The 9,485-nt window shown below is 39.3% G+C and overlaps 1 long non-coding RNA gene and 1 pseudogene across 1 annotated transcript in view; one reads left to right on the top strand and one right to left on the bottom strand.

The window, feature by feature from the left end:
• Positions 1 to 708: 708 nt before the first annotated feature.
• The window catches only part of LOC137988208 (uncharacterized), a 12,583-nt gene continuing 3,806 nt past the window's right edge, over positions 709 to 9,485 (bottom strand). Inside the window, exons 2-3 of the long non-coding RNA XR_011120753.1 lie at positions 3,214 to 3,370; positions 709 to 1,371 (exon numbers count right to left, since the gene is read on the bottom strand). This is a non-coding gene — a long non-coding RNA (uncharacterized lncRNA). The remainder of the gene's footprint in view (positions 1,372 to 3,213; positions 3,371 to 9,485) is intronic.
• Positions 3,561 to 7,546, top strand: LOC137988214 (uncharacterized; annotated as a pseudogene).

Raw genomic sequence — 9,485 nt, 5'->3', positions numbered from 1 at the left:
TCCCATGTTTCTTCTTGATCTCCAGTGTGGCGAGATCTGGAAGGCGAGGTTCGTAGTTGCTTACCTTAATATTTTATTTCAATAAGTAAGGTGATTCAGAATTCTTTTGTCTTTTTACTTGAATTTTCTTTTATGGACTCCTTTCATCCATGGCTTCAGTACCAACTTCTCTCCCACGCTACCAAGGGACAAGGAGAAGTCTCAATGTCAATCATTCTCGTAACTTGAGCCGTTTAAAACAGGAGTGACGCCAATGGTACAAACTTTGTAGTCACAACAATATCCTTAAAAAGCAATTTTGCAGTTTAAAGTGTGTAATACATTATAACATTCAACTTTTTCAGCTAAAATAAAACAATTGGATATCATCGACCTTTAAATGTTCTCATTGCGGTTCCGGTTCCGGTTCCGGATCCGGCTCCGGTTCCAGATTCCTGATTTCTGGGTTTTCCATACGCCCACTTTCGACGCCATTGCCGGTTAAGTTATAATCATTCTACTGTGTCCACCATAGAAATCTACGCATTTCGCACTACCCTCTCGATCCTAAGAACATACACTGTACACACAGAAGGCTCTATGCACAAAGACACCACTTAGCAGGGGAGTGACAGGCAAGACTTTTACCAACACGGAAAAAAAATGAAATAAAATAAAACCAACAAATGAAACGAACATTCCGACTGGGTTTGCCACACTGGCAACCCAGTAATAATCTGCATGATTAAAAACAGTAACTGGCTAGAGGAAACCAGTTGACTTTTCACAAAGCACAGTAAAGTGTGTGCATTATTCCATTAACCTACTGACAAATCCACTGCTGCATGAAAGCTCTATCACCTTTCTATTGAACAAAATGCAGGTAAACGTACAGTAAGCATCGCTTCTGATCACTAATTTAACTACCTGTAATTAAAGACACATCTGATCACTAATTTAACTAATTAAAGACACAACAGGTTTCTTTTGTTTTTCATTTAACAAACGGCGCCGCCAGGGAAAACAGGTTTTTTGCAAATGATAATTTTCAAATATCAATTGCAGAACAGCCAAAAAAACAGGCATTCATTTTATTTTCATTTCCAAAACATCTGTGGAAATTTCAAGTTCCTATGATGCTTATTTCTTTCCTGTTTTTTAAGTTTAACTCAACTAAACTCAACGAAAAAGGAATTGATTTCCTGAGTAGGGGAACTCAAGCTTCATACTGTACTGCAAAAACCTGCACCAGTCAAAAACAACTTGACCCTAATGTAAACCTACACATATAATTTAGTATGAATTCATTAATTTTTAAACCTACCCGAACTATTGTGTGGAGGAAGACAAACAGCAAAGCGACATTAGCATTCTTCTTTGTCATTGAAACAACTGAACAAAAAGGTCAAGGATGTCATTACTGATCATTATGATATTGTTCATTAATTAACTTAAGACATTTTCATGTGATCATTGAAGGAGAGAGAATGCTCCATAATTTGACCAGATCCTGCTCTTCTCTGGATGTAATGAAAGTACTTGATATCAATGTTTGTTTGGGGCACCTCTATGGCGGTACCAAAATTGAATTTTGGCTTCACAAGTCACATTCCCAGCTTTTCTCCATTTAACCCATTGACATCTGGAAGTGAGACTTAACAGATTTTATTCTGTCTAACGCCAGACGTCTTTACTCGTCAAAAGGGGGTATCTTAGGGCATTTGAGGCATCAATGGGTTAAATGTTTATTTATTGCACAGCCCCTAATTACAGAGTTGAGATCTCCATGCATTCACAGGAAAAATCACCTGGCATTAGACAGAGAAAATTAATTAAACATGAAGATGCACTGCAAAAGGGTCGTTTCATGCTCTGCTTTCATTCAATTTCATTCAAACAAGACTGATTAACGTACAAGATGGCTTGTCCACAGACAGAGGGAAAGAGACAGAATCCCTAAAAGATATTTCCAGCTCAGGAAAAATGGTTGGGAATTTTAAGAAAAATAATGACAGATAACATCTAACAGCATAATGCTATTAGGGGCTTTCATTGCACAAATTATCACAAAGCTCTACAGCTGTATATGCATTCACAGTTGATTGACAAATCATCCACATAAGTCTAAGGTACCATGCCTTGTATAGTGGTCGTGTTTAAGTGGCCCACTTAGGAATGAAATGGTACCAGTACCAGGATTCCAGACAAGTTTGTAACGTAAGGTGTCAACAATGAATTCCAGGAAGTCAAATTTCCACAGCTGTCGCCAAACAATTATAAATTTTTGCAGTACTTAATTTGTCAGGTCATGAAGCTGACCTTGCTGGGTTATTGATGCAAGACCCCACCCACCAATGTGGCCTGAGTTCATTTCCCAGACTGGTTTATGTAGCAGCTCTCATAATGTATAACATGATTGGTTCGCTACCCTAGCCAAAAGCAAAAGACTAAAGAATTGAAACATAGACTTAGACTCAAAAACAATGGAAGCTGCTTAGTATACCAAACAATAGCAGGTTAGGAGAGCTGCTATACTACTGCCCAGACTTGGCGTCTGCTGGGAGAGGTTTTTCTCCGGGTTCTCCGGTTTTCCCTGCTCCTCAAAAATCAACCTACATGTACATGACTACAGGTATGATTGTGATTTCTGTGCAGTGTCCTCAATTATTTGGTGCCTCAGAAAATTATACATGACACTTAAATAAAGTTTTATTAAAGCTGGTTTCATTATTGGTACAAATTTCTAAATGGCAAACTCCTACAAGACTATCATGAATTAATCTCACTGAATAGAGCAGTTTTCAGTTGAGTGTCGAAAGTAATTAGCGAATTGTATTGGTTTTGAATTTAAATTCACTCATTGATTGGTTTAAAGTTCTCATGCAACTTTTTCAACCAATCAGAAGTGAAACCAAAACCAATTATTGCTTGCGCATGCACATTGCCTGTGCTGTGTCTCGGCTATGTGTGATTACTTCGAGTTTTGATTGGTTTACTGGATGGGTCTCCATCCTTTTTGATTGGTCAAAGTAATTACTTTGGTTTTGGTTTTACGACACTCGATTGAAACTCGCTCTAACACAGGGTTTAATTGTAATTTATCTCGTTCTACAGAAGTGTTCAACAAATTTACATGTGCTGTCCATATTACTGAGTTGCCCATTTTTTGGCCATGGATAAATTCACACACATGCATGGATCGATATGGAACAATTATTAAAATGGAAAGGATACGGTATAGGTTGTTATACTTGATGTACACAAAGGTCACATCCTGGTGCACGCAAATAGGGGTCGGTGTTCCCTCTTCCTCCTTCTCCAATACCAAGGGCATGAACTTCTCGATCAGAGACATTTCGATATCTCCTCGGTAATTCCGGGAAATAATCACCTGGAATTGATACCACAAAACACAAAGTATCTGACTTTAAAACATAGCGAAGGTTCAATTTAAGTTACCTTGTAGAATACCAGAGTGAATTACTTTTATTAATGGGAAAGTTTCGATTGGAAAAGCTCAACTTCAGTACATGTGGATACATGCATGGATACAAGGTCGATCGTAGAAGTAAGCTTACCTTTCCTTTGATCCAGAACAAAAACTGCAGACAAGGACATCCTAACGTCGTTCAAATCGACAAATATACTTAAATTTTTAAGATGTCACCTGAATCGACGCTCAAAGATCTTTTGCTCCTCTAAAACAGCTCTGCCCCTAAAATATGTTGCTACCACTGCAAGTGGAGTGAAAATTTGAGGTAACTATGCAAATGAGGACGTGTTAATGATCCTGAGGAGGGGGTGGTGACAGAACAATATTCCAAATGATTAAATGAGATATAAGAGTGCTTTTAGGAAATACTTTTTAATAAAGAACTAACTTACTTCGCCTGTCTAAATGGCTTGATAAAACCCAATTTCTGCCCATTTTTGTGTATTATTGAAGACGTTATAGGTTTTTGTCTCTGAACTACATGTAGTTACTCTTCCCCAGAAAGTGAGGTCTTGAGCTTTCTAATTGTACTTGGTAACCTCTCAATTTATCCTTGAAAACAAGATGGCGGAATTATTGGTCACCACAGTAAGAGATAAAGATAATAATTATGTCGTTACAAGTGAAGAAACATAAGACGAAGTCACTTAGCAGAACAGGCGAAAATAAAGAAGAAACAGCTTCAAAAGTTAAGGTACTTCGTGAAAAACAAAGCCAGTGGATGAAGGAGCGAGAAGCATCGAAGACTGCTAAAAAAAAAAAACTTAAATCTGTGAACAAAGATAACTCTGCTCTTCCTGATGTACCGAAGTTTCGAACACGTTCAGGAATGTCTGGTTCTTCTTCGGAAAACGCTGCAAACAGAAATCCTCACAGCAATCCCAGGAGAAAACCGTTGTATCCTGAACCACAGAGAGACCGTACCACTCTAATGTGATATCTCGTGTATATCAAAGTCTGATAACCCGCTAGTCAAAAGACCACCTTCTGCCACCGGCTCACACAAAAGGAATCCCAGCCCCTCTCGGATGAAAGCAAGCAATGATACTCAAGTGAAAACTAACCAGGAGTATGTGCCATCAAATTATGAAAATCCAAGCTCTGCAAGTGTCTCAAAAAAGCTTCTTTCATCAAGTAAACAAACACTTCAAAATAAATTAAAGCCTTCATCAAGGACATCAGTGAAATCAAACCTAAGTCTCCATGGTGATGATAATCATGACAGTTATCACCATGGTGATGATATTAGGCATGGTGAAACTGATGAGGATTATCTCTTGAATGACCCTGCAGATACATGTAGTACTGAAAATAACATACAGGTGCTGTAATGTTTCCTAATGAAATTGAAGACTCCGGAGTTATCTTCTGATAATTATGCTAAATGCACTAGCAGACACTGTTGCCGAGAGGCTCAAGGCGACATTACAACCCTCTATTGAGCATAAACAAGGTGAATCAGGTATTGCCAGTCACTTGTGCCCCCTTTCTGAAAAACATATGACAGGGCCCTAACACACGCCAATGGCTTCTATACCCTGTGGACACACATATTGCAAGACTTGCATAGGTGATTTTAAAAAATGCCCAACATGTCATACAGTAGTGAGGTCAGCAGCACTCAATACCATAATGCTAGGAATTATCACAGATTTTAAAGATCAAAAGGAACGAGAAAGACTACAAAAGATGGAAGAACAAACAAGGCAGTACATTTATGTGGATGAATATCAGTCAGTTCTGAGATGCAATGCTTTAAATGGTAAGTTCATTTCAATTGGAAACTTGGAATCTGCAATAGGAAGCATCCTAAATTGGCTCTTTTTTTCGGACTCGAAATCAAGACATGATCAGGGGTGTTACACCTGTAGGTGCTCAGCAGCTTATACGAGATTTGTTTGTTAGTTGCAGCTGTAGAAATATAGTTTAGGCAAAGTTAAATCCAAGACAATGCAGTGGTTTTGCCTGGATGGGATATTTGGGGGGACTCTAAGGAGGTTTGCAGGGGCAAATGCCATGTGCTAAAATTAAGGACGGTGCCTACTATTGTTATTGCACATAAGTTCTGCCCATCTCAAGATATTCAGATTTCTTATGGGTGATGCTTATTAATACAGGGATATTTTTGCGCTGTTCAAAACTATGCGAAGAAAGCAGAACTTAGCAAGTGCTCTTGATATCCACAAAGAAAATTGGTGGTAACCATGCATTTTCCAGAGAAAAGATCGCCATACATTGCTTTGTATTTCAAGGCTTTTTACAAATATTGTTGATTAATTATCTTCCAAAAATGCATGGTTACCCCCAATTTCCTTTTTTGGATTTCAATAACACTTGTTCAGATCTGCTTTTCCCGCATATTCCGTAAACCGCGCAAAAATACCTTTGAATTAGTAGCCACCATCCTTAATCAGTTGAGTGTGCTTGCTTGTTTTCCCTCCCTCCCTGCTATATTTTGGGGTAAGTATACATTTGACACACTGGTTTTTCTCAGTGATGTGTTGACAGGGTCTTGGGAGGTGGACTGCGGCTCGGTTGCCATGGTGACCTCCCTGCTGCTGAGGAGAGTGCGGCTTCCTCTCTTGCTACCTTAACAGAACGTACCCTCCAATAAATTGGTGTAGCGTTTTAAATTTTCATTTAATTGGTTCCATTATTTTATCCTTTATTTTAGTTCCCTGAAAAAGTAGCAATAATGTATTTGTTAACAATCAATTTGATACCCTAAATCCCAAGGACACACCACTGTCTTGGTTGGAGGGACATGTCACCCCCTCCTAACCCTAATCCTAACCTCCCTCCCCCCCTCCCCTCCCTTTTCAATTTCAAAAGAATTATTTCTGATTAATAGGATGATAATAACTACATCAAAAGTAAAAATAAAGTCAACCACTCATTGTATATGGAGATATTGAAAGCTTCTCGCTGTATCTATGATCAGGGTGAAGTTAGACAATTTAATTTCGGACAAGGTGGAAAGTATTCTTAATTATATGGAAGCAGGAGCTAATGAATGGGAATCTCTGTCTCCACTAATTCCTGAGTCAAACCTTTCCCAAATAAATTTATTTTTCAGAACAGGATTTTCCAAAGGAAAGTTGATGTGTGCCTTTTCCCTTGACACTAAGATAGCTTTGTTTTGATGGGCTTTTACAACAGAGGGCGTGCTGAATTTCCCAATTGGGGAGATTGGCTTTTACAGTGTTCAGTGAGCATGCTGAATCTCCCAAGGGAGGCGTTCTGTAAATAAATCTACTCGGAAAAGGGTTGATTCCTATGCCAAGAATGGGAGATAGAGGCTCTGCTTAATGAGCTCTTGATGGAAGTGGTAACAGGAGATATCCTGGATGAGTGTACTAACATTTGATTTTTATAGGGAAAATCAGGGGCACCCAACGAGAAGATAAACGTATTTGGGTATTTAAACGGTAGATATAGGCATATTTTTATCCCTTAAAACTTTTTTATCTGTTCGGATTTCCTAGCTGAAAGTCTAGTGATCCGAAAACTATAGGGATCAAAGCTTACCTTTTCGAAAATTTCAGCCAGAAAAAAGGCTCCCGAAAATTCTAGGTGACCTATTTAGGGTGAAAACCCGTTCAAAGTGGATAATTATACCATTTTTTCAGATGTTCGAAAATCCTAGGAGAGGCAGGCAAGCAAGAAGTTTTAGAACAAATGTTCCGAAAATTCTAGATCTCAAATCGTCTTGCGAACAGATATTTTCCGAAAATTGACGTTGGGTGCCCCTGGAAAATGTAAGTTAAATGAGCAATGTCTTTGCTTATTTTTTGAGATGAGACTGAGAGTATTCTCAGCAACATGGAAGGGGTGACGGAACAACTTCTGGACGAGAAGAAATTGATGAAGAAACTGGAAATAGATAAAGGAGAATTGAGAGAGAAGATCAACCGTCTACAAAGTCAGCTTGATGCTATCAAGGTGAAGGAAGAAGATTGCCAGAACCAATGCCAGGAACTGGAAATCAGATACAACGAAGAAAAGGAGAGGCTCTCGTTAATTGAAGACACTGTGCAGCGGATAGGAGAAAGAGCAAAGAGAGAGTCAAGATGATGGTGCACAATTTTGCACCTTCATTAAACCTGGATGATTATGAATAGCTTTTCTCTGGGTTCTTTTAATTCTTTTAATTACATATTTTGGAAAATTTGTTGAATGTGTTTCAAGATTTTTCAATGTAGTGCGTATGCAATTCTTATCTGGTGATTTCACGTCGTTGCTGTGCAGAGGACCACACGAATTTGTGCTAAAATGCGTGCTGCACGTGCAGCACGATTACTTTTCCTCTTTTAACCAATGATATTCTTGTTTCGTGGCGTTCTCGTTAAAACGGGGAGCTTAAGCACGCGCGTTTTTGAGGCGCGGACGGCAACCAGAAGTGAGCTGTTTACCCTCTTAACTTTTTGTCACACAATTACATTTACATTGCTAAGTATCATTTCTCCATTAGAGACGATTAGCAAAAAAAAATGTGGGCACCCGAAAATCCCAGACACGCGAAATGTTCTCTTCCGGTTGCCGTCCACGTCTAAAAAACGCGCGTGCTTAAGGTTACTTCCCACCTTCGCGGGTGCCCTTCGCCAAAAACATTGTACGCGCGCCAGTTTAAATAAAACCCCAACAAACTATATATCATTAGAAAGCTTAATAAATGTACTTGACGAAAAAAATACAATTTTAGCGAAGTTTTCTTTCAGGAAGTGTCACAGGCCGGTAAGGCGTGAAACGACCGAGGGTTCTTCTATTGAATTTATCGGCTATCGGATTCCAAAGTACGAGCAAAATGGCTGCACAGTCTTATTCTCAAGGCATCAATGAACAAAAGTGTGTCGGGCTTTTTCGATATTCTGATTGGTTGTCTAGATATCCACGTCTAAAGTTGGAGTAGCTTAAAATGTGCGAGACGTGTTGCGTAAATGGACGCCGCGCGAAAAATATGTTAAACATCAAAATTTCCCGACACACTTTTGTTTGTCATTATATATGGAATGTTCTGGCGAAATTTCACGACAATCCGCCAAATCTGCATACCCCAAAAATTCGGTCAAAGTGGATGTATTCCTCTCAAAATCATATGCGAGATTTTCGCTTGTAAGGGTTCGTAAGCAACTCGCGCCACGCCTGGAGATTATCTCGCCTGATCAAACCGCAAACCAATGGAACCACAGACCTCCTACCGTCTGTGACAATAAATGAAGATTTCCCGGGAAAAGCATCGCATTGCAACACGTTTTTTATATCGCTCAGTCGAGTGGAATTCAGGACGTCGACACAATTATAATGGGCAAAGACACTAAAGGCAAAGGCAAAACCCGTGCCAAAAAGGTCAAAGGCGGAAAACTTGCCGCTGAAAAACAAGAGGCGACTAGTAACGAATCGACGGACAGCTCAAGTGTGCCAGTGTTTAGGGCCGTTGGTATCGCATTTTCCTTTTTCTTCATCGCTTCCACCAGATTCCGACGAAGAATCTTGTCCACAAACTGCACTGGCGTTGACTTTGACTTTTAAGGTACTTGCTCCAAGGATTTTCGCCGGCTCCGGGTCTTCAGGAGATGCCGAGATTGTCGAAGGTTTTTGGCCAAACCAAGAGCCTTTGTCGCTTTCGGCGAGGTTCTTTTTCTTTCTTTGGCAAAATGGAAATATTTCTTTCTTCTTTGGGCCGGTTTTTTCTCTTTTCTTTAACCAAGGACCTTTTTCTGCTTTTGATTTTTCCATACGAGTTATTAGAGCTTCCACGTGGGAATTTTGTCAAGTACGTGATGTAAATAAAAATATGCAGATAACATGAATACGAGCGTGAGCTTTTGCCGCGAAAATTTCCCCAAGAGGTCTCGCCCGTTGACAAGATTATGACACCTTCATAGTTTATTAACTTTGTTTGAAAATACGTTTTTTCTAAATAACTCGGCCGCTTTTTGAGATTTTTAACATTTTCCTTTTGTAAACGCTAGATAAAATGACTGACCTAATTTTTGTGTAGTAAAAAAAAAAA

The sequence above is a fragment of the Montipora foliosa genome, unplaced genomic scaffold (genome assembly GCF_036669935.1).
Source record: "Montipora foliosa isolate CH-2021 unplaced genomic scaffold, ASM3666993v2 scaffold_411, whole genome shotgun sequence".
In the NCBI taxonomy this organism is placed as follows: Eukaryota; Metazoa; Cnidaria; class Anthozoa; order Scleractinia; family Acroporidae; genus Montipora; species Montipora foliosa.
Note: the sequence above shows the minus strand (reverse complement) of the source record. Positions and strands in the feature narration are given on the sequence as shown.